Raw genomic sequence first — 24,899 nt, forward strand, 5'->3', positions numbered from 1 at the left:
GCATTTTCATTCCTTTTAATGAGTTAGATAATCTATCTGTAAAATTATGTTTATTATAGATGTAACATCTCATCATAATCTAATTTCAGGTTCCGATGCGCTGCGTGCAATGACATGCAGTGACACACAATGTTTTCAAATAGGTTGCACAATGTTCACGACTAGTTCACGCAAGTGGCATAAAATTAATGTGCGCCACAAATTTTAAACATTTCAAAACTTTCTTTCCGCACTGGCACACAGCCGCATACAGTTCACGCACAATTTATAACAGTTTACAATGAGTTTCCTCACTGGCAAGCAAGATTGCGTGCCAGTGTGGGTATCAAATTCGTGCAAGTGTCAAAGTGCCTTCAGCACCACACCAGTTTCCCCTGCCAAAGACCCTCAGTGCTCTCCTGTGGTTTCTTCTCTGTGACATGTAAAATTGCCAATGCAAACTCATTCAATAGACCATAAAAATTGTTACACGGATTGGGTATAGTATATGGGTATTTTATGCAAAAGTACAAGCTATTTCCATTTTGTCTTCATGCTTAATTTCAACAAGATATAAGGTTTATTTTACTCTACCACATATGTTTAAGTAGAAAACTAATTTAACTGACTGAGGAAAATAAAGAAAACACCTGCCATTATATATCTGCACAGTACAGATTGAATTTTTGTGAACCCTGTCATTATCTTGCAGGTTAAAATTCTGCCTATACGTACCATTTATGAAGTTACTCTGAAATTAGAAAGGGAGCTGAGGTGTATTTCCTCTCCACCATCTGACGCACGTGTTCATCAGCTGGCTTATTGATGGCGGCCTGCACGGTGTGCTGACTTCACAGTATTGCATTTCTGTACAGAATTCAATTACTGGCTCTGACTGTAAAGATGTTGAGGTTATCTGGGGTGAGCGGTTCCGCAACCATTTCATGCAGCCTTATTGATTTGGGGCTTACTGATGTTCGATAAATGTTGCTTCATTGTGAGAAGACAGCACCCAGAGGAGAGTGAAAACAAGGACAAACTCCTCCCTCCAAAAGTACCGCTAGTCTAACTTATGACTAGATATTTTCCTGTCAATTTTCAGTAAAAAAACAACAAAAAAATTAAAACATTATATAGCTATACTAGCTATATAGCTATACTAACTGTACAGTCTTCTGTATTTTAATGGTTAATGCTTGTTAAAAAATGTATGCTCTGATATCTTTGTGTATGAGTGACTAATATTAGCAGCATGTTGTATGTGATCTTACTGTTGCTTTCGGTGACATTAACCCCGTTGGCTTGGGTTGGTTTTACATGGGGAGGGGAGGCAATGTAATTATTATGAGTTTATCAGTGATTTTATTGCCATTGCTATTTCATTCATTATTACAGACTGCACGTTTCTGTGTCATTAAAGACTCAGGCAACTTTTATCTTTTGTAAAGTGATTGGTAAAATGACCTCAGATTATATTAATGTTGTGCAAACAGACATGTCAGTAAATATTCCATCATATCCTGTGAAAAAGGAGTTTGCCACATTTTATTTCAAGCATGAAGGTGCTTTAAAAGGCATTTGGAAGACAACATGACAAGAGCAAAGATATGACATTCACACTTGAGTTTTATTCAGGTGGAGTTTCTGTATAAATCTGGCTCCAGCTCCGGCAAAAAAAAAAAAAAAAAATCATTCAGTCATGTTTATGTTAATGGCCCAACTCTGCTTTTCCATCACTGTGCACATTTTATAGCATGCAGATTAAAAAACAAAGTGACATATTACGTACAAAGTCAATGGGATGGGACACGTTTGCTTTGTGCTTGCATAAGAGTTCTCCATACCACCTGCTCTGCTTGGACACATGCACATAATGCACCTCTGCATGGAGTGCACCTTTGCACAGTGTACAATTCTCCAAGGTGAGTAATGTTTCACAAAATAGCCAAAAAAAAAAAAAAAAAAAAAAAAATAGTGAATCTGGCAGTTAACGTAATTAAAAAGTTGATAGAGTGTAACTGTGGAGAAGGATCTGTTCAGTCACAGAGCCAAGACCGCAGAAATGAAAAAAGAAAAAAGCGCTGAAGCCTGGTAATTTTCCCCCTTTTTTGAGAGGTGACAGAAGTGTGCATCACACCTGTTTATTGAGTACACACTCCCATTTCTGTCATATATACCGAGATTTCTTATCCCATCCATGCATATTACGGATGTCTTGCAGTAAAATTAGTTTACCCCCGAAAACTGTTGTAATGAACTACATTTTCAACACTAGACTGTAAGAAAAACAGACAATTTCACCATGTTTGATATGATGCAGATTGTAGAACATGTAGGATTTTTATCAGTGTGTTCCAAACAAATGTTACGCCTTGTTTAATTTTGAAAAATACATAAATCATATTGTCCTCTCCTGATGCACAATCACTACATTATTTTGGTCTAAATCAGATCAAATGTCTGAGTTATTTTGTTCACACGCAGATGAATGGACAGAGAGGACTGAAAACAATATCCCTGCATGGGCTACTGTGCGTGAGTGGAATCAATCTATTACAAGATAATATCTGTGCATGTCTGCAACACTGAAATTTCTAAAGATGCGCATCGCCCCCGTATGATGTGGCTCCTTCAAATTTAGTGCACAGATTTACTTAACTGCAGCACCGGAGAAGCTGGAACAGGAGTTGGAGTGTCTGGGTTTGTGATGGTCTTGGATCAAGACTAAGATCCAGGCTTTCAATGATTTCCTGGAGTCAGGCATCAGAACTGTATCTGTATGTGGTGAAACCAACAGACTCATACAGAGATTTCCTTGTCTTGGTTGTGACCTTCATGTCTCTGGGTCCTCGGCGTTTGAGATTGGGAGACACCCAAGAAGAGCTCATAGAGTGATGAGATCCCTTGGACAGAGGTGTTGGACATGTTGATATCTTTGCAGGATAATGAAGGCACATATGTCTTTAGGTTCTTAGTGCTATAAGTCTTGCTGTATGGTTGTGAGACTTCAACGTCTGACGACTGGATATCTTTGTTACTAGGTTGCTTCAGAGGATACTGTGTACTGCTGGAATGACTTTACGTCAAATGAAGTTATTCAGTGAGACTAAGATGAGGTGTACAGTAGTGTTCAGAATAATAGTAGTGCTATGTGACTAAAAAGATTAATCCAGGTTTTGAGTATATTTCTTATTGTTACATGGGAAACAAGGTACCAGTAGATTCAGTAGATTCTCACAAATCCAACAAGACCAAGCATTCATGATATGCACACTCTTAAGGCTATGAAATTGGGCTATTAGTAAAAAAAGTAGAAAAGGGGGTGTTCACAATAAAAGTAGTGTGGCATTCAGTCAGTGAGTTCGTCAATTTTGTGGAACAAACAGGTGTGAATCAGGTGTTCCCTATTTAAGGATGAAGCTAGCACCTGTTGAACATGCTTTTCTCTTTGAAAGCCTGAGGAAAATGGGACATTCAAGACATTGTTCAGAAGAACAGCGTAGTTTGATTAAAAAGTTGATTGCAGAGGGGAAAACATATACACAGGTGCAAAAAATTATAGGCTGTTCATCTACAATGATCTCCAATGCTTTAAAATGGACAAAAAAAAAAAATAGAGACGCGTGGAAGAAAATGGAAAACAACCATCAAAATGGATAGAAGAATAACCAGAATGGCAAAGGCTCACCCATTGATCAGCTCCAGGATGATCAAAGACAGTCTGGAGTTACCTGTAAGTGCTGTGACAGTTAGAAGACGCCTGTGTGAAGCTAATTTATTTGCAAGAATCCCCCGCAAAGTCCCCCTGTTAAATAAAAGGCATGTGCAGAAGAGCTTACAATTTGCCAAAGAACACATCAACTGGCCTAAAGAGAAATGGAGGAATATTTTGTGGACTGATGAGAGTAAAATTGTTCTTTTTGGGTCCAAGGGCCGCAGACAGTTTGTGAGACGACCCCCAAACTCTGAATTCAAGCCACAGTTCACAGTGAAGACAGTGAAGCATGGTGGTGCAAGCATCATGATATGGGCATGTTTCTCCTACTATGGTGTTGGGCCTATATATCACATACCAGGTATCATGGATCAGTTTGAATATGTCAAAATACTTGAAGAGGTCATGTTGCCTTATGCTGAAGAGGACATGCCCTTGAAATGGGTGTTTCAACAAGACAGTGACCCCAAGAACACTAGTAAACCAGCAAAATCTTGGTTCCAAACCAACAAAATTAATGCCTCGCAGACGTGAAGGAATTATGAAAAACTGTGGTTATACAACTAAATACTAGTTTAGTGATTCACAGGATTGCTAAAAAAAAGCAGTTTGAACATAACAGTTTTGAGTTTGTAGCGTCAACAGCAGATGCTACTATTATTGTGAACACCCCCTTTTCTACTTTTTTTTTTTACTAATAGCCCAATTTCATAGCCTTAAGAGTGTGCATATCATGAATGCTTGCTCTTGTTGGATTTGTGAGAATCTACTGAAGCTACTGGTACCTTGTTTCCCAAGTAACAATAAGAAATATACTCAAAGCCTGGATTAATCTTTTTAGTCACATAGCACTACTATTATTCTGAACACTACTGTACTACTTGTATTATGAGACAACATCAGCTATCATGGTGAAACATGCCGACATTGAGGATGCCTCGAGACTGAGGCACCTGCAAAAGACCAAAGACACTCCTAAGTATCACCTGGTTACAACAACTAGATGACTAATTTCAAGAGGTGGGAATGGACTGGCTCTTTGCCTGGGTGGTTGCCATCCAGGATCCAAGGTGGTTTCATAGTCTGGTGGATGTGTCCACAGGCGGCAGCAATACATGCTTCCTGACCTTTACCCAAGTGTTGACAGGGCATAATTAATTTTTATTGTGATCCCATCAGAAACTGAAAAGATACTGAGGTGAACAATTAGCATATTTTCAGGAGTAAAAGTTGCACCTTTTTTTCTGTATTATCAGCTGTTTAATTTTGGATTTTATGTAATATTGTGTATTTTATTATTGACATTTATTCTTTTATTATTACAGGTTATTTTGTTTAGCGCTTTGATCCCTGGGAAAGCACAATATAAATACTTATACTAATTATTATTATTAATAATTAGATAATGCCTAAATAGAGCCTTGTAATTTGATTGGTGGTTTGAACGTCACATGATATGGATCATTCCTACCATTTGCCGTTGTGTTCCATTTACCATGCAATTGTGGTTCTATTTAGCGTGCAATTTTGGTGTGATACGTTTTGTGATATTGCACAACTCGACCACCGCACGCTCACAGTAGCACTAACAGCGGCAAACATGGCGGGGTTTGTTTCGGACCCGGCGCCACGAGGGGGCCTTTGGGGGCGACGCCCCCCTCACGTCATCAACCCCATCCCCTCGGATGTGAGAGTTATCAAAAAATAATAAAGAAAGAAAAAGAAATACTGGAAAATATAGCAAAATATTAGTTATTCAATAATATCACGTATTTAACAAATAAACTAAATTAATTCATTAAAGTAATTAATTTTAAAACAAACGGATATGGCATGTGTCTGTGTTCAAGCGATTTGATAGGTTGAAGGGCCTTTCACACTGAATACTTTAGGCCAATCTGTCAACGTGTCCCAATCCGTCGACGCATCCGACGTCATGCTTTGGAAGCGGCAAGGGGGCGGATATTGCCACGTCACACTCTGGCTGTTTCCACAACCTGAAAAAAGTTCAGCGATCACCATCTTGAATTTGGGTCGCCTGAACCACAAAAAAGCTTTAAAAAAACAGCAGTAGAACGATTCTCCCATCATCCTGCTGGGGTGACGCCGACCGAGGAAGGACTGACGACTTGATGGGATATCGATTGAACCGTGACAGCGGGCCGACCTGTACGGAGAAACCGGCCTTCAGGCATCATCACTGGGCAGAGCGATCCAGGCCGTTGGGGTGATGGAGCAAACCCACTCAGTCCGAAATCTCTCACTTTTTGGATATATGTGAAGTCCCAGTTTGCCCAACGGAGTTTAGTTCTGCAGCTTTATTGAGGTGAGAATAATATAAAAATAAAACGTGACGTTTACTGAACTGCTGTGAAGGTTTAATGATCGACTAACTTTAGCGTAGCCTTTTAGCACAGTTGATCTGAGTGAACACTTTAATTTCTAAATGGTTCAGTCTTTTTTATTTTTACCAAATAAAGCTACAGCTTTGTTCAGACACCACAAAAACATTTGTCGGGTGTTTTTTTTTCATTGTTTTTTCCTGTTTTTTCTACTTTTTTTATATATATAAACTGTTTAGTGTTTCTTTATATTTAAAGAAATATTTTTATTTGTCCCACTCAGGAACATTTGCTGTGCAGACAACCAAACTTCCATTGATGAGCTGAACACCACGAAGTCCAGTCGAAAGAAAACATCTCTGCTCTTCAAAATAGGACAAAAGTGTCTTCAGCAACACCACCAGAGTTCAAAGCTGCAGAAAAGACCTTCATCTGGTCCTGAGAATCCAGCAGAACATCACCTGCTTCTAAATAAAAGGCTCTTTCAACAGCAACTATTTTATCATTTTTAAAAAAGCTGTTTCATTTTATATTTTAATTTTAATAAATGAATGGATCATTAAAAATGTCCACGAAATCAAAGTCAAAAGACATTTGCACAGGTAGAAGCTCTCCACTTATTGCACTCAAATTCATATTTTAGAAATGACTCTGTCCTGATAACAACATTAAAGGCAATTACATATTTTGGCGAAATAACAAGTTGAAATGACCATTAAAAAAAATTCATCATGAGGTTTATGTCACAGAAATTCTACTTTACAATCACACTGCAGTCATTGTTAAATTATTTCCTGTTGCATTTATAATAAACATTTGTATTTATTTACAGTGTCTGTTTTTATGGTTGAAATGAGATATAAATAATCTACCAGACTTAAAAAATGTACAAATTTCCATGTTATTTTGTCTAAAAATAAATGTCTGTGGTTCCTTATGTTAAACAAGAAATTATCTAATCTGAAATCACAGGTGGTTTTCATTTACAGATTTAAAGAATGAATCATTTAAAGAATCATTTATTGATTTATTTACCTATTTTAATTACAAGTGTTCTAATTTTTTAACAGTAATCAGAAATTCTGAGGTACCAAACAACAACAACAAAAAAAACATTTCCAAGGATTTTTCTTCCGAAAACTGCTCCATAAATGAGCAGTCCTGTGACACGTTTGTTTTGTAGAGATCAGTGGTTTGTTTCTACACAATCCATTTTGTAGAGATCAGTGGTTTCTGCCACTCGTCTTCCGTGTTTTGGCCCGATGCGTCATTCCTACTGGACAACGCAAAGGTACGTCACAGCTCAGAGTGTGTCGAAAGTTGGACTGGATTGAACTTTGACCACGTCAGCCTGCCGACAAGCGGCAATGCGCGCTCCAGTCAGAAGCGTCGGTTTAGCTCGGCTTTTGACGCGATGCATCTGACGCATCTAAAAAGCAATGCGTCTCATTGAAAATAATGCTTTTTAGACCGATTTTTGACGCATCTGACGTATTCAGTGTGAAAGGTCCATTACTTAGTCAGTCTCTTACAACAGTGTAGCCTAAATACACAAGCTTTCCAGGAGCGCACCCAATTCATTATGCACTCTCAGAGGCACGTCCCCTCCGGTGCGCACTTTTTTTTTTGGGGGGGGGGGGGCTGTGATAAACTCATCGCCCCCTTAATATTTTTTTTCTGGCAACGGACCTGGTTTGTTTTGGCAACAGATGACAATTTAAATGAGCTTATTGACGGTCCAGTACGCCGTAAGCCGTCTGGAGCCATTTGCAGTGTTCACTGGGAAATACAAGTCGCAATTTTTCACTGGACTGAGGAAAGCAGACAGCAGTCTGTCTATGAAGAAGTCAGTGCACAGCATCAGGTCTGGACAACATCATCAGGATTGATTTTAAATCTGATTTTGCAAGTTGACGAGAACAATTCTGGATTGGATTAGACGGGTATTTAAAGTTTGTGTTGGACTGTTTGGAGCCTCTTGACGTCAAAGGACCAGTGACAAACACCAAAATGTCCCCTTTCTCTTGTTTAGAAATAAATGAAATATCAAATGACAAAGATCTATTTTAGGTGTTATATAAAACAAATAATGAACTATTTTTCATTCGTGCAATGGAAAGAATATTTTAGTGGGGTGAAAGCTGAAATATTCCTCTTTCACCTTATGAAATATTCTTACCATTGCATACTAATGCATCATTTTTTTGTGCACTTTCTTCTTAATATCTCACAGTTTAACCTCGTGTGGATTCTTCCGCAGAATTCATCAAAGGCAACAATAGCGACAGCATACAGGAACATTTTCTCACGAAACTCTGTTGGAATGTGTGCAAAAGCAAGTAACATGACAGCAGGTTATTAACTTCATCTGATCTTGAACTGAGTTCAAGTTCTGTGTTTGGTTTCTGTTCCAGGGGCACTTGAAAGGTGTTTGCCAACAGTTGTTATCAGCAGACCCACATTCACCACAGAGCAGAGGTTCAGGTTGAAGGGAGCGGAATATGAGGAAACAAATTCACATTCCTCAGATTTCTCGCTCTGTAATTATTAATGTGCTTTCATGTGAGCCATGAGGCATCTCTGCTGCAATGTGTGAAAATCAAATAACTACCACAGCGTATCATACAATGACCCTGTTTATAATCCAATGAAATGTGGCTCTCATGCTGGTAATTCAAGACATTTAATGACCAACAATTTGACCACGTAATCAAAGCGGTGGAGCTGTGCAGTGAGCTGATGAAGACCAAAGCATGAGAGGGAGCTTCTTATTAAGTTCATTATGGAGAGGAGCGTGGAGGTGAACAGAGATGCTCTCTCTCTCTCTGTAGCTTCTTTGTTTGCCACAGCGGTTCATGTAAGAGTCACCATCCTGTGATTATAGCGCTACACATCGAACAGTTCCCACGTCAACCCACATCTGAACAAGTAACTGAGCCTTCAGTGCTGCACCACTCTCAGCACGGGCACGAGCAGGAAAAGTGACTGGTATTCACCCGGCTGCAGTTTGTACCTCTGTCAAGGATGTAATGTTTTAGACCCCGTTTATAGGATATCTCAAAAACACAACAACGGATTTCCGTAAACTTTGGTGGAGGGACGTAGTCAGCGGATAACTGAAAAAATCTTTCAAATGGTGATGCAAGCTGCAAATTTGGCATAAATACACCTTAGACATTGCCCTTTTGAAAAGGCAGGGTGTCCACCTGAATGTTTAATAGGCAGCCAGGTAGGGGTCAATTGAAGAATTACGCAGGGGTCAAAATTAAAAGATGCTCCAATCATATTGAAAATAATACCACATTATTTGTCTGATCACACAGATTCCAAAAAGGTATAGTTTGGACTATCTGTGACTGAATGTTCTGGAGTTATGGGGTAAAAACAGCAAAAAAGGTGACAAAAGTCATTATCAGTTTGTACAGGGGTCAAAAGTTAAAGTTGCTCCAATTTTGGTAAAAAGTGATGCAAATTATTGGTTGAGTTAATATTTAAAGCGTAATAGTTTGCACCATGTGTCATGCTTCGTTATCACGTTACGGGGTAACATATGTCACATGTCATAGAATCCAACGGACGTTGACATTGTTTGACCTTTACTTTGCAGATCAAGCATTCAACACAGTCAAAACTATTCCATTTATTAATCCTATTAGGTCAACCAATAATCTGCACCACTTTTACCAAAGTGAGAGCAACTTTAACTTTTGACCCCTGTACAAACTGAAAGTGACCTTTCTCACCATTTTTGCTATTTTTTACCCCATAACGCCATAGAATTCAGCCGTAGATGGTCCAAACTATACCTTTTTGAAATCTTCATGATCAGACAAATAATGTGGAATACGTTTCAATATGATTAAAGCATTTTTAAATTTTGACCCCTGTGTAATTCTTCAATTGACCCCGACCTGGCCGCCTATTGAAAATTCAAGTGGGTACTCTGCTTTTTCAAAACCATAACATCTGAGGAGTATTTGTGCCAAATTTGGTGAGAGCATCACAGAGGTGTAATGAAGTCACCATCAAGTCACTCTGAAGTCATGAATCAGCAAGTCCCAAGTCAAGTCTCAAGTCATAATGACACCAACTGTTTGCAAGCTGACTTGGGACTTGCTGATTTATGACTTGAGAGTCACTCGATGGTGACTTCGTTCCCACTTCTGTTGCATCACCATTTTAAGGATTCCTCTATAAATATTCTCTTATCTGTTGCACTAATGGGGTGTGTTTCAAGGAAGAGGTGATTAGATTTTGAGCCAGATCCAACTCCAGGATCATCATAATTCATATTTTTATATTCCATTGATTCCCATGTTATTTGTGAGTGTGGAACAGCGCCTCCACCTGCACTTCAGCTGACAGAGAGACAGATAACTGTTTTGCCTTGGCAGATGTATGCGCTCGCTCACTGTCTTCTATTTATGGATTTATCCAATATGCAACAGCTTTAACAATGTGTTATTTTACTATAAATCTAGAAGGGCCCTCACTAGAGGGTAGAGCTCTGCCAAAGAAGACTAGCAGAAGGCAATGTGGTCTGGCATACTGGTAACCCAACTCTATCCCACTGAGCTACCTACTCTACAAGAAGGATGAAACTAATTCCTGGAACCACTTTATCCACAATTGCATGAAACTTAAACAAATGGATGCAAACAACAAAGACATGACTAACCACACTGTGGCAAAATGTTGCTCTTATCTGCTCTACGTGTCACAGAAGAAGTGCTGAGTATCTGCACGTCAGATAGTAAACATGGATGCTGACGCAGAATCAAAGAATCAGCACTTTTCCCTGCTTTCTCTGTAAAGCGTTTGCTGTTTGTCAGAGCAGTAACACGTCTTTGGTGAAACGCCTGCATTAGGCGTACTGTGCAAATTTGACATTTTGCATCCTGCTGCACAGGGAAGTTGGACACAATTCCTAAAACACAATTGGCAACATTTAAAGAACAAGTGTGCCTGATTAAATCTTGTTAGCCAGCTTGCATAGTAGAACAGTGAGCACGAAAATAGGTTCGTCAGGGGAATTCCAGGAACACAAACAGACCATCAGATGCAGAACAAGAGCGCATTTATGTAAGGAAATGTATCAGGGCGCACCACCCAGTAAAGCACAAGAGCCTCTTTTATTTAAAGGTTGTAGTCCCGTTTTGATTTTTTAATTATTATTATTTATTTCTTTACCAATTAAGTCCAAAATCTATTTTATTTTGCACCACTATTATTTTGTTCTAATATTCAAATACATTCAGAATCTTCCTCTCAAAATATTATCAAAATTCACCTTGTCTGGTTTGACGACGCAGGTTAAAATAGAGATGACACACTTTCTGTGGTGAAGCCTATCAATGACTGGAGGGTGCTTTTTCTGGCCCTCAAATGGCATTGTTACCCGACTGAAAATGCCTAAATAATGACGTGAAATTGAAGCTCAAAGTAAGTGAAGTACACTGAAGTGACCAGGGATTTTATTCGGAAAATTCAGGATAAAATCTAGACATATTTCACATGAAGGATTTGCTGGATATCTGCTGGACAGGGCAGACAACACTCACACAGCTCGACAGTGTCATCTGACAATCTTATGCTGCCTTCACACCGGGCGCAACGCGAACGACAGCAGCGACAGGTTGCCATGTAATCCCTATGTAAGGACGCGTTTTGGCGCCAAGTCACACAGCGCGACGCGATGGACGCGAATTAAGCGAATCGAGTGAAGTGATTTTGAGCGATTGGCGCATTTGTGGCGCGATATTGCGTCGCGTCAAGTCGCGTTGCCCTCCTCCCCAAGTTGAAAAATCTGAACTTTTTCGTCTTGTCACGCCGCGATGACCAATCATGGACTGAATATGTATTGACGTGGAGATGTCTGGAGTTTGACTGAAGATGTGAACATGTCCTGTATCTGGTAGCAGCCTGCGAGCCGGACTTATGTCTCTTTTGTCCTTTATTTCACAATTATGACAGAGTTTTTGGAGCGAGCAGCAGCCGCGCAGCAGGGGAGCGGAGTTTTTTTTCACGTGTGCACGCGAGCGAATCGTCCGTGGAGATTATTTTACTTATTAACCACACAGATGTATAATAAAACAAATGGTGACTAGTTTGTAAACACAATTATGACAGAGTTTTTGGAGCGAGCAGCAGCCCCCCAGAAGGGGGAGCGGAGTTTTTTTTTTATGTGTGCACGCGAGCGAATCGTCCGTGGAGATTATTTTACTTATTAACCACACAGCCCCACAGCAGGGGAGCAGAGTTTCTTTCTTCTTTTTTTTTTTTTACATACGGCATACGCTGGCTAAATCGGCAAGATGTGACGGGGCGCAAATTTCTTGTATTTGCTAATAAATACCAAAATAAATACATTACCAACATTAAATTTAACTATAATTTTGTGATACACCACAGAAATGAAGATACTTTAAACAAACTAAATGTAGTCCAATTTCTGAAAAATGTGAAACATTGTGTGGCAAAATTTTGGGATGACGCTGCAATTAGCAGTGAAGCACATTTGTTCTGTGCTGACAGTGAAAGGGGTCGATAAGATTTGTGCTCAGTGTGACATCATGGCTGTCAGGAGAAACGAATGAAATAAAAGTTCACGTCATGTACTTGGCAGGCACACACTCAGGAATTAACAAAGTGGCTGCAGATCTCTCATCTCTGCAGCTTCAACAACTATGTGACAGCACGGCCTGAAATCAGCGTGACTACAACACATTCAGCCGAGAGGAATGGAAAAAGGTGAAACTTTCCCAGGAGCAATCTCTGGAATGTTTAAATTATAAACATAATGATGAGTCCACTTCTTTGTTTGATCATTCAAACTCACAGATTCTACTAAAACACTCTATGGTACCATTTTTTTAAGGATTTAAAGATATATGTAATTAGTTTGGTTAATAGATTAAAAAAACATATTATACCTGAGTGTCCACTGGAAGTCTCACTCCTCTGCTCCTGATCCGTGCTCACTCTGTTTCCCCGCCTGTCCCATGTGTGCACACGGCTGATTGCTACAGCATACGACTCCCAGTTTCTTAATCTGTGAGGGCAGTAGTGGGGAGGAGGCTGGATAGACAGGAGCTGCGCGGTCTTAACCGCCAACCTGCACGCAAGCACAAGATGACCTCACACTGAACTAAACGAAAGACAATTTGTCCTCAATTTTTATATATTATATATTACAGTATATTATATTATATTTTGCAGAATTTGATTTATAGTTTATCTTATGCTCAGAAAAAAATTCATAATGACATATTTGAAGAAGTAATGCACAAAAAATATGTATACATATTTATTTCCCAAGTCCCCCAAAAAATGCAATAACTCATCTTTTACATATTATTGTTGTTTTGTATCATATCATGTGAAACATGTCATGAGAATATGATACGCAAATAAATATGATATTTTGGGCGTTCATGTCGAGCATCCTTAAAGTCCTAGCTTGCTTCTAGCCATGTTGGTGCCCTAAGCATAATTTGTTTGTGGTGGTGGTGGTGGTGGTGGTGGTGCCCCCCCCACACACACACACACACCTACACCTGTTGTCTTGGGGAAAAAAAAGCTTTTGCAAGTTCATTCTTCTTTGATCTTAAGAAATATGCTTTCAATGTTAATATTTCAAAGAAGAAAATCATATGAGGATACAATACCAACAAGAGTTTTTATTCAAATATTACAAGACAGAACAGGGAAAAAACAAGAGGAAAAAGAAGAAAAAAAATGTTTTCCTGAAACAGATATTATAACAACTCTATAAGATATTTAGCTTGCACCCAATGTGATGAAAACTGTCATTCATTTTTTTTTTTTTGGAATAGAGTGGTAATCCTGGGTTACTGAGTCTAGTGTGACCTTTTAATAAGAAATGAATGCATTTTGGGGTATTTCTATTTCATATATGACAGAAGTCTAAAACCAGCTGTGTCTAAATTATGTTTATAACATGATCATTTCTGTGAGCACACTTATAGAATTACGGGACTTTGGGTATGTTAAACATGAAACTTTAAAGAATAAAAATTTAATTTACACAATGTGACCTCTTTAATAATTATCTTATTTGATCAAGAGTTTAACATGAACGATTTTCATTTTCAAATCTGCTTTTTAAATATTAGAACATGAATGAAGAACTTCATAATCTTTTCAATTAATAGAAGCCTGCTATTTTTTCTTTTTTATACAGCATGTGACAAGTGGAAATTTTAACTGTTGTAATGTTGAGGTCAGGGGCCCCTGAGCTACACAGTGATACCTGTGTGTCAGCCCTTAAAATCCCATTTTAATTACAGAATGTAGCTCAATAACACCCATTTAAAATATTTGAAATAGCACTTTGGAAAAGAATGTGTTCAATTTCCATTATGCGTTGAGACTGTTCTCATGGTGTTGAATCAATCAATCAATCAATAAATTTTTTTTTTATATAGCGCCAAATCACAACAAACAGTTGCCCCAAGGCGCTTTATATTGTAAGGCAAGGCCATACAATAATTATGTAAAACCCCAACGGTCAAAACGACCCCCTGTGAGCAAGCACTTGGCTACAGTGGGAAGGAAAAACTCCCTTTTAACAGGAAGAAACCTCCAGCAGAACCAGGCTCAGGGAGGGGCAGTCTTCTGCTGGGACTGGTTGGGGCTGAGGGAGAGAACCAGGAAAAAGACATGCTGTGGAGGGGAGCAGAGATCGATCACTAATGATTAAATGCAGAGTGGTGCATACAGAGCAAAAAGAGAAAGAAACAGTGCATCATGGGAACCCCCCAGCAGTCTACGTCTATAGCAGCATAACTAAGGGATGGTTCAGGGTCACCTGATCCAACCCTAACTATAAGCTTTAGCAAAAAGGAAAGTTTTAAGCCTAATCTTAAAAGTAGAGAGGGTGTCTGTCTCCCTGATCTGAATTGGGAGCTGGTTCCACAGGAGAGGAGCCTGAAAGCTGAAGGCTCTGCCTCCCATTCTACTCTTACAAACCCTAGGAACTACAAGTAAGCCTGCAGTCTGAGAGCGAAGCGCTCTATTGGGGTGATATGGTACTACGAGGTCCCTAAGATAAGATGGGACCTGATTATTCAAATCCTTATAAGTAAGAAGAAGAATTTTAAATTCTATTCTAGAATTAACAGGAAGCCAATGAAGAGAGGCCAATATGGGTGAGATATGCTCTCTCCTTCTAGTCCCCGTCAGTACTCTAGCTGCAGCATTTTGAATTAACTGAAGGCTTTTTAGGGAACTTTTAGGACAACCTGATAATAATGAATTACAATAGTCCAGCCTAGAGGAAATAAATGCATGAATTAGTTTTTCAGCATCACTCTGATACAAGACCTTTCTGATTTTAGAGATATTGCGTAAATGCAAAAAAGTAGTCCTACATATTTGTTTAATATGCGCTTTGAATGACATATCCTGATCAAAAATGACTCCAAGATTTCTCACAGTATTACTAGAGGTCAGGGTAATGCCATCCAGAGTAAGGATCTGGTTAGACACCATGTTTATAAGATTTGTGGGGCCAAGTACAATAACTTCAGTTTTATCTGAGTTTAAAAGCAGGAAATTAGAGGTCATCCATGTCTTTATGTCTGTAAGACAATCCTGCAGTTTAGCTAATTGGTGTGTGTCCTCTGGCTTCATGGATAGATAAAGCTGGGTATCATCTGCGTAACAATGAAAATTTAAGCAATACCGTCTAATAATACTGCCTAAGGGAAGCATGTATAAAGTGAATAAAATTGGTCCTAGCACAGAACCTTGTGGAACTCCATAATTAACTTTAGTCTGTGAAGAAGATTCCCCATTTACATGAACAAATTGTAATCTATTAGACAAATATGATTCAAACCACCGCAGCGCAGTGCCTTTAATACCTATGGCATGCTCTAATCTCTGTAATAAATTTTATGGTCAACAGTATCAAAAGCAGCACTGAGGTCTAACAGAACAAGCACAGAGATGAGTCCACTGTCCGAGGCCATAAGAAGATCATTTGTAACCTTCACTAATGCTGTTTCTGTACTATGATGAATTCTAAAACCTGACTGAAACTCTTCAAATAGACCATTCCTCTGCAGATGATCAGTTAGCTGTTTTACAACTACCCTTTCAAGAATTTTTGAGAGAAAAGGAAGGTTGGAGATTGGCCTATAATTAGCTAAGATAGCTGGGTCAAGTGATGGCTTTTTAAGTAATGGTTTAATTACTGCCACCTTAAAAGCCTGTGGTACATAGCCAACTAACAAAGATAGATTGATCATATTTAAGATCGAAGCATTAAATAATGGTAGGGCTTCCTTGAGCAGCCTGGTAGGAATGGGGTCTAATAAACATGTTGATGGTTTGGATGAAGTAACTAATGAAAATAACTCAGACAGAACAATCGGAGAGAAAGAGTCTAACCAAATACCGGCATCACTGAAAGCAGCCAAAGATAACGATACGTCTTTGGGATGGTTATGAGTAATTTTTTCTCTAATAGTTAAAATTTTGTTAGCAAAGAAAGTCATGAAGTCATTACTAGTTAAAGTTAATGGAATACTCAGCTCAATAGAGCTCTGACTCTTTGTCAGCCTGGCTACAGTGCTGAAAAGAAACCTGGGGTTGTTCTTATTTTCTTCAATTAGTGATGAGTAGAAAGATGTCCTAGCTTTACGGAGGGCTTTTTAATAGAGCAACAGACTCTTTTTCCAGGCTAAGTGAAGATCTTCTAAATTAGTGAGACGTCATTTCCTCTCCAACTTATGGGTTATCTGCTTTAAGCTACGAGTTTGTGAGTTATACCACGGAGTCAGGCACTTCTGATTTAAAGCTCTCTTTTTCAGAGGAGCTACAGCATCCAAAGTTGTCTTCAATGAGGATGTAAAACTATTGACGAGATACTCTATCTCACTTACAGAGTTTAGGTAGCTACTCTGCACTGTGTTGGTATATGGCATTAGAGAACATAAAGAAGGAATCATATCCTTAAACCTAGTTACAGCGCTTTCTGAAAGACTTCTAGTGTAATGAAACTTATTCCCCACTGCTGGGTAGTCCATCAGAGTAAATGTTATTAAGAAATGATCAGACAGAAGGGAGTTTTCAGGGAATACTGTTAAGTCTTCTATTTCCATACCATAAGTCAGAACAAGATCTAAGATATGATTAAAGTGGTGGGTGGACTCATTTACTTTTGAGCAAAGCCAATAGAGTCTAATAATAGATTAAATGCAGTGTTGAGGCTGTCATTCTCAGCATCTGTGTGGATGTTAAAATCGCCCACTATAATTATCTTATCTGAGCTAAGCACTAAGTCAGACAAAAGGTCTGAAAATTCACAGAGAAACTCACAGTAACGACCAGGTGGACGATAGATAATAACAAATAAAACTGGTTTTTGGGACTTCCAATTTGGATGGACAAGACTAAGAGTCAAGCTTTCAAATGAATTAAAGCTCTGTCTGGGTTTTTGATTAATTAATAAGCTGGAATGGAAGATTGCTGCTAATCCTCCGCCCCGGCCCGTGCTACGAGCATTCTGACAGTTAGTGTGACTCGGGGGTGTTGACTCATTTAAACTAACATATTCATCTTGCTGTAACCAGGTTTCTGTAAGGCAGAATAAATCAATATGTTGATCAATTATTATATCATTTACCAACAGGGACTTAGAAGAGAGAGACCTAATGTTTAATCTTAAAAATATATTTATTTACTGCTGTTGTAAATAGTTTATGGTTTTATCTAATTTTAGAAATGTTTGTTGGCATGTATTTGGTGTTTAATTTGTTGTTTCACTGATATTTTAATTTAATATTTTATTGTTGTGCTTTGGATGTTTTACTATGGAGAGTAATTTTAATTATTTTACCTGAAAGTGCTATATTATAATAACATTATTATTACTGTTGTGTTCACAACTGTTGCATGTTATTACTTCCTAGCATTCAGTGCTAGTGTTAAGTGTGGTTTCCCAGAAGGCACTTCAGCATGATGACACAATCCCAAGCCCTATAGCATCGCGTATCTTAATAGTTCTGAACCAGTGTGACAGTATTAACTAACTGAACATAAAGTTTAAATGGATCCGTTATTGCTTATACTGCCTACCACTATCAGACATGTTTGCGAGAGCCTAGGGCCAACCTTAGAACTTTTACAAGAGACATGGAAGCACCAGCGAAAGAAAACTAACTTAACCAATTTAAAAATCAAGCCCAGGAAGCACCATATTCAGTTTAATCAAAATGATTAAAATCAAACAACACTGAGATTCTGATGCAAAAATGCTGTTGTTTGAATCTGTACACACCTACCTGGTACTTTCCTGTTTCTCCTGCTCCTATGTGGTCAAACCTGTTCTCCTAGTTCTGGAAACAAAAAGCCCTTATGGAAATCAATTCTGACCCACCGTGAGACACAGGTTCCCTGGACAAACACCAGCAGCTTTGCTTTGTTTGCACAGACAACACAACACATTAATGAGGCAACAGGGCGAAATGACAAACGAAAGGATGACGACAGGAAAAACTAAGTGCATAGCAAGAAGAAATGGAAAATTAATGCATGTGGAGGATGTCTCAACAGGGACTGTCTGGACAATAGTCCGAGTGTAATTTCCTGCAGCCGGGTTAACTGGACGAGTTGAGCACTGTATCAAGTTACACAACACAAACTTGAGACGCTCGGCTCAGAGGATGGAGAAAAGGGAAGACATTGTTCTCCACTCCTTCTCCAGGAGAGCAACTTCGCTTTCTTTCTTCACTTTCTCTGCACAATGTTGGCCGTGTAGCTGATCTAGGTGTTGAGGGAAGGAGGTGTCTAGATTTCTTAAAGCTGGCACCAATAGGTGGGCATACAGGAATTCCAGCTAATAAAGCACAATGCCAACCGGAGATAAAGTGTGTAAAGATTGGCAAGGTATTAAAGGCATTCCAAAGCAAGGATGGAAGGTGTTATGGTGTCTGTTTGCACACTGACTCCAATAATAAAAAAAATAATCTGAACAATGACAAAGGAGGGCAACCCCATCAAAGCTAACCCATCCATTCGAACACTCCAGATTCTCGGTTTTAAAGTCACAGCAAGATGTCAAAGTAGCTCCAATCCTTGTGCATGAATCATACATTGGAATAACCTAATTTTATGCATGATCAATGATGACGACACACACACACACACACACTCATCTCCAACTGCTTAGTCTAATTAAGGGTCGCAGGGGGCTGGAGCCTATCCCAGCAGTTATAGAGCGCAAGGTGGGGCACACCCAGGACAGGACGCCAGCCTGTCGATGAAGATACAAAAAACTGGTAATGTGTGGTTAAACAGTATATTCCCAATTGCTGCTTAATGTTGAAATGTCCTTGAGCAAGACACTAAACTCCAAAACTGCTCAACCTTATGGCACATTGTGTTGAATATGCAACATAAGATAGAACATATCTTTACTGACATTGTTTAAAAAGCAATGAATGATCGCTTCGCAGCTCTAAGGCTGGAAAAAAAGTTAAAATAACCAAAAACCTAAATATAAAATTTAAAAAAAAAGTAGAAAGGTATATACACAAAGTAGTAGTGCCAAATGATAGTAATATATAGCCCGGGATGGGACGACTAGCCGTAATAGTCGAATACGACTAGCTGCCATCTGACTAGTCAACTATTTTTTATTTTTTAATGGCTTTCGACTAGTCGAAAGCCATTTAAGTTCATTTAACCCTTAAAAGAATAGATCTGCTGGAGCTGTCACTGCTCTCTTCACTCAGTGAAGGAAGTGTGTGAACCTTGGCTGTTGTGTGGGCCGCTGAAGAGGAGGTACTGCTGGCCCACCACCACCAGATGGCACCCTGCTTGAAGTGCGGGCTTCAAGCACGAGAGGGCGTCGGAGCAACTGGGAGTGACAGCTGTCACTCATCCACAGTTCATCACCACCACCATAAAGGCCGGACTACAACTCCACCTCCCTGCCGAGAAACCAGCCACTAGAGAGGTAATTTCTCTGCTACACTTAACTCTGACTTAGAGTCTGAACTTCTTTGCAGCCGTTTTCCTGTGGTGTGCCTTATCTGAGGGATTGGCGTTTGGTGTGATCAGCGACGGCTTCGCTTCACACTCCAACCAGATAAGTGGTTAGACAGGAGCTGCATGAGTGTGTGACTGGAGGTGGAGGTGCTCCCTCCCAAAAGAACACAGACTGTGGGATTACTGAGTGTGCGAACTCACACTCATCAATACTGTTTCTGTTCTCTGCCAGCAGTACCAGGTCTGACAGCTGGAGACGGTGGCCACCTGGGGATCCAGGACTTGGCGGCTCTGGTGTTCTTCAGATCCGTTGGCGGTGAAGGCCGTGTGGGATCCGGCTCAGTTCGGGACGGACGTCTCCTATCCTCAAGCCTGCCCACACGTCACGCTACATATAATTGTCTGTGGTACCAAAACTGTTTGTCTGTATTCCGTTGTGCACTTCACAACATTAAATTGTTACTGTTTGGCTTATCCATTGTCCGTTCATTTAACGCCCCCTGTTGTGGGTCCGTGTTCCTACACCTTCACAACACTTGACAGGTGAATTAGTCGGCTCAAACAGGTAGACTATGCCAGGGGCGTAGGCAGAAATCATAAAACGGGTGGGCCCAGAAAAAAAAAAAATCAGACGGGCCCAACCTTTGGGGCTGTAGGTAAGGTGTAGGTATTATAATACACCGTTTGAAAAAGTATGCCTCGTTTGGACATCGCAAGCAACGTTATCACTTAGCCTACAGCACTGGCAAAGTGAGCACACAGACGCGACACGTCAGACACAAGTACTCTTCATGGATAATGCAAGCTGCAGTGCAGCGCCACACACACTCACACGCACGCACGCACACACACACACATTCAGTGCAAGCCTGGTAGCCTACTTGGCTGGGCCTAAACCCAAAACGTCAATAGGTATTTAAATAAGGCATTGTTTCAAAAATGAATTCCAAGTTTAATGACGAACACATCTCAGCCAACTGCACAGACGCTGTGTGCACAGTTACACAGACGCAAAGTGTCAGACACAAACACCCCATGGACAATGCAAGCAGCAACGCAACGCTTAGTCATGTAAAGTCCTTTAAAATAAAAAATTCTAAATATATCCGCAACATAAAAACAGGTTGGCTCGGCGGCCAAACATGATTTGTGGCAGTTGCAATATAATATTAACAATTAGGCCTATTTAGAAGAAAAAACTAATTAGTGGTCTCACACTTACATTTGATGACTTCTTTTAATGCTACAGCAGGAGACGACAGGATTTTTTGTTGAACTCTCTCATCACGTCATCATAGTCCAACGATTCGGTCAGTTCTCTTTCAAGGGAAAACACGAAGAGTGCATTCAGTCTGAGTCAACATGGATGTTCTGGTGGACGTTTTTATTCATTTAACAGTAGAAAACAGCGAAATCCGCGAAGTAGTCAGGGCTATTTTTTGCAATTATTATAGTTGTTTTAAGGCTGTAAAACCCCTCACTACACACTTTATACACTTTTCTCAAACAGGCATTAACATTTTCTCACTTTTCTCTCTTGTGTAAGACTCTGTTTTTTCTTCTGGGCGAGAAGATTATAAACAGACACACGCAGAACACAATGCGCGGCTCTGCCTTCACTCACTGCCTCCGGAGGTACGGATGCGGGACCCGCAAAGAATCCAAGTCCTCTCTCGGTGGCCACGGAGCTCTGCGGCTGCGGTCAACATCCGCATCAAAACAGCGAGTGTAGTCTCTGGACCTGTTGCCAGATTTGGCGCAATTCTGCACAGCAGACAGGAGGGCGGTGTGAGTGGCCCGCTGCTGCTTTTACCGAGCCCGCAGAAAGCGCATCGGAGGCAGTGAAAGCAATTGTGTGATGCCGACCAGTGCCGCGACCGGCCCGCCTGATAAGGACGCAGAACACAATGCGCTGTAAAAAAAAAAAAGCATGCAAAATTGCTCTAAAAAAAATCCGCGAAACTGCGAGGCAGCGAAAGGTGAACCGCGTTATAGCGAGGGAGCACTGTACTCTGAAAATGAATTAATAAAAATCACAGAAGATGAACCAGATTTTTTTGACAAAATTTATTAATTGTCGCTCAGTGCTAATGCAATACCATATCGTAGGAATACAATGAGGCAACAACAGGTGACTGTCGAGTGTTGACTCAGCCTTCTCATTGGATGGGGCGGGCCTGGCTGACAAGTGGGCGGGCCCAGGCCAATCCAGGCCCACCCCTGACTACGCATAAGGACTATGCCTAGCAAATGAATGCAGGTATTGTCTTCATGCTAATGCTGTTTTTTTGCATTTGTGATTTTGTGCTTATATTTGTTCAAATAAATGTCACATTTGAGTTTCACCATGAAGATTCGAAATTGGCTTAATTCATTCAATGCCAAATTTAGTCGCTGATAAGTCAATGACTAATGGTACCCGACTTGTCAATTAATGATTTTCATTAGTTGTCCCAACCCTAATATATAGTGCAAAATGAAAAGCTGCCCAAGTCTAGGATGCTTAGTTTTTAAACCCATTTGTGTAAAAGCTGAGACGAATTCCACAAACAGTGTTCTTACATAGGTATTTTCCAGTGTGGAGAGCTGTGATGAGTGCATGCACAATACACAAACTAGTGTTGGTCACTGTCAGAATGGACGGCAGACATAATGTGAGAGAGGGTGAATCTCTCAGAACATATGGTGATGATATTAAAGCAACTGGCCGATAGTCATTAAGGCAGTTCACTGTATTTTTCTGTGGCACTGGCATGATCGTAGTTGACTTCAAGCAGGTGGGGAGTCCATCTGGACCAGCTGCTTTTCTTCCATTTGTGTTACATTCTGTTCTTTCAATTAAAGCATTTGTGTTACGGTCTGTTCTTTCAATAAAAAAAAAAAAAAAAAAAAACTGGTGCAATTAATGTTACACTCCTCCTCAAACACTCATAAAGGTTCAAAGGTTGGTGTGAGAATCTTGCACCACTGGTCACAGGAACATTAACTTTACAAAGTACAAACAAAATCAACATGCCTGTTAGTGGTTGGCAGTATATGCGTAAATGTACCTGTTTGACTTTTGCAAACAGTTCACAATTTTTCACTGTCATAGCGGTTCAGAATGAGACAGTTATGCTATGCTAACAACGGCTGGCTTCTTTTAGACTGCATTTTCTGCTCCTGTATACTGTGTTGCCTCCAGTGGTTCCAAAAAAGACAAGCAGAGGCAACACCAATATTTAAAAGCACAGTCATAAAAACCCAAAGAAGGTCCCTAGTTTTTCACATGTATTTGAAGGTAAAGCCACTTTTAACTTATCCTCATTTATCATAAAAAAAAATGAATTTTGACATTAAACAAAGAACTGTAATGTATTGCACAGAATGAAATTGCATTGAATCAAATCGCTCCATCATAAAAGCTATCATTCCTGAATTGTATCATAACCTATGTATCTAGATATATATAGTATTGTTTTATGAGGGAGAAATCCATAACCCTAGTCTGCAGGCATGATATCTGCCTCCCAGATTGGAAAAAATACTGGAATGCCAAGAGCACTTACAACCTCACCCACATGAAGGAGTTCAGATTATTCCATATTAATGGCTATGTGATCAAACACAAACAAGCAGCACATAGTCAGTGAATGTAACAGTTAAATCCACTGTATCGACTTTTTATGAAACAACAGGATGTGACACAAACTGAGGAGCTACAAAATAACAATCTAGATATAAATACCCAACAATGCCCACTCGCAGAGGAGGGTTTTAACTTGTGGCCTTTTGTTCCACAGCAGCGTTACAGACTACATAAAGCAGATGAGGGCCAAGTACTGTGCACACAACAAACAGTAACTATTACTGCAGATAGCTGCAGGAGGCAGGTGTGTGCAGGTGTTCCTCACAGCGGATAAGCCACATCAATAACATGAGAAAACAGTACGGCCAAGCTGAGGAAAACGCACCTCAGCTACCGCTAAGGAAACAAAGCTTATATACGTTAATGAGACAACAGGAGCAAGACGAGACGCTGCAAGAGACAGCGCCTATTCCTGTTGGCCCTCTGCTGACATTTATAGACAAAAGCCACAGTATGGGGTCTGTCCACATGACTGCACGCTCTGACCTTTGGCCTCTGAAGGTTCAGAGTTCCTGCTTGTACCATCAGGATAAAAACTTTGTTCAGCAGTTAGGTAGCTGCAATAGAACACTCAGACATCATCACTGTAGAAGAAGGCAAAACACGTTAATAAGATATTGTCCCCATTTTGCGGAAACGTAATGGGACAGTTTAATTTTTAATAGGACCCTTGTCAAATATCATGGCAACAAATTTATAACATCAATTGTAACACAAAAAGTTATTGTTTTTTCCCATAGTTAGTATTTAGTATTTGGACCAGTGGTGGGCACAGATAACCAAAAATTAACTTTGATAACAGATAATCAGATAACTGAAAAGTTATCTTTGATAAGATAAAACAATAAACCACCCAAAATGTATCGGAAGTTACAGATAACCGATAACAGATAAATTCCAATACTATCTCTGGCACATTTACAACTACTAGTAAAACAAATTTAATAGCTTCTAGTAATATTAAAAGTAACAACACACCCAAACAATGAGACCACACTTTTTTCTTTCAACATTCTGCCCCTGCTGGAAGCTCTTGTTTACTACAGCGCTCCCAGCACAGAGGCACCCACACATCCTCCTGTTCCCTCCGTTCATACAATCTCCTCCATCCCCCTTGCACCAAACTTCACACCATGGAAGACAGGGCCTTCTGTTCAGCTGCCCCTTGTATATGCAACTCCCTCCCTGACCATCTGAGAGCTCCACAAACTGTTGA

The 24,899-nt window shown here is 39.9% G+C and overlaps 1 protein-coding gene across 5 annotated transcripts in view; it reads right to left on the minus strand.

Moving 5' to 3' along the window:
- Nucleotides 1-24,899, minus strand: part of n4bp3 (NEDD4 binding protein 3) — an 81,647-nt gene that overhangs the window by 43,384 nt on the left and 13,364 nt on the right. The window contains exon 1 of one of the 5 annotated variants that reach the window (XM_034181481.1): nucleotides 12,969-13,130. The exons of 2 other annotated variants lie outside the window; for them this stretch is intronic. The gene's annotated coding sequence lies outside the window, so the exon portion shown is untranslated. Of the gene's footprint in view, nucleotides 1-12,968; nucleotides 13,133-24,899 lie in introns of those variants that run through there. 2 more of the 5 variants (XM_034181482.1, XM_034181478.1) reach the window with 2 other exon arrangements.

This window comes from Thalassophryne amazonica, chromosome 11, assembly GCF_902500255.1.
Source record: "Thalassophryne amazonica chromosome 11, fThaAma1.1, whole genome shotgun sequence".
Classification (NCBI taxonomy): Eukaryota; Metazoa; Chordata; class Actinopteri; order Batrachoidiformes; family Batrachoididae; genus Thalassophryne; species Thalassophryne amazonica.